The sequence below is a fragment of the Octopus bimaculoides genome, chromosome 7 (genome assembly GCF_001194135.2).
Source record: "Octopus bimaculoides isolate UCB-OBI-ISO-001 chromosome 7, ASM119413v2, whole genome shotgun sequence".
NCBI classification, from domain to species: Eukaryota; Metazoa; Mollusca; class Cephalopoda; order Octopoda; family Octopodidae; genus Octopus; species Octopus bimaculoides.
In genome coordinates, this window is record NC_068987.1 from 36312733 (window position 1) to 36314655 (window position 1923).

Consider the following 1923-nt stretch of genomic DNA (forward strand, 5'->3'; position numbering starts at 1 on the left):
ATATACGTATATATACTTATATACATATATTCTTGTGTTTTAGAGGGTTCAGCCTCTTCAATAAATTAGAAGGGAAAGCCATAGACTTAATATAGAGTAAGCGGGACACAGTTTGAATTAATCTAAAAAAAAACATAATCATCAACAAAGTTTTCGTCTTGATAATTCAATTCAACTTGGTAGAATTCAGTTCGCATCCATAATAAAAGATAGTTGACTAAATGACATGCAGCAAGACGCAACTCGATTCCTCGTGATTGAGAAATGAACTTTTCAAACATTCAACTATACTTCCATGAACGAATATAATACTGCTTGAATATGCACGAATGTATGCATGTCGGTAGGTGCAAACACACACAATTAAATATATACATTTACATACGCAACACGCTTAACGCAGTAAATGTTAAATAGCAGATGAATCATAGTAAAACTGAAAACAGAGAATTGCATTTCAACTAGACAGTCTGTATTTGACCGCTTCAGCTACTAGAATTAACACCCAAATCTTCCGTCTTATAAAGAAACGATATAACGGATATTACAGCACTGAATAAAATATGCCTGATACACAAAATTCGTAATACTCTCAACTGGACTACATACGATCTTTCTCAGCTCCTTTGCGCCTCTCTTCATCTGATACCTACTTGATAACACGCCACCCTACACCCACACTCCACTCCATCCTACACCATCACACCCACACACCACTAAACCACCCCACACCACTCCACACACTAGCACTGGCCACTTCCCAACAGCCGTACCATACACCATCATCCACATACCCACACACAATCTTCAATAGTGTCACACACATAACACTATATGAGCAGCCACTCGTTACAGACACACAGACTTACACTCGCACATACACATTTACACATACCGTTCTCACATACACACATACGCACGCGCACCTTCATGTGGGTTCACCATCACTTTATTATCTCCCTTTCTTCCAATGTCTTCTTTCAAACGTTTTTCTAATAAGTCGGCATGCTTAACCGCTAAATCTATAGTTTTGTTTCATGTTCTCTCTGTTTATTTTCTCTTATTCCTTTCTGTTTAAGAGCGTAGGTTCGAAACGTATGCGACTTTTTCATTTTCCGGGGCGTCAAAGTAATAAACCTACTTGTCGTTCATACACATGTCTTTTGTTTTACTATAGAATTCAACTATATATATATGTGTGTGTGTGTGTAGTTATAAATATACAGGGTAAAAATTATCAGAAATAATAATATATACCAGTGGCTAGCATGGTATAAATTATTATTTCTAAATGTTAGTAGACATAACTATTTTTATAATATATACCAGTGTATAGAATTTATACTGGGAATACATATGAGCGTATAACATTTATACATTTATATATGTCAGTAGATATAAATATTTTTTATAACATATATGAACGTATGAAATTCATACGCGTGGATCTCCAGTAGAATCGCTGGAACATACAATTATGAAACACGAACACGTACCGAAACACAAAGGAAACATTTCCGTACTGAGTTTCATCCTTATACATCAAGAATTTAAATCAATTGTCCTCAATGACCGTTCAGAGCCAGAATAATACAGCAGTGAATAAAGAAGAAACTTAGTATTCACGTTTTTCCTTTGTGTTTCGGTACGTATTCAAGTTTTATCATTATATGCCCCAGCAATTCTATTGAAGGTTCACGGATGGTTCATTCATCAATTGATTGATTCAATAATTAGTTGATTTATTTAAACATTAATAGTGAAACTTTGGAGTATTGAATTAACTGATATTTTAATTGTTTCAATCAAAGTGCTCTAAATAAGAATGTTTTTTCGTGGATTAGGAATTTCACTTCGCTTTTTAGCATGTAAGAAGACCACACAATGGTCTTCTCTCCGTCTATAAATTTTATACACTCAGTT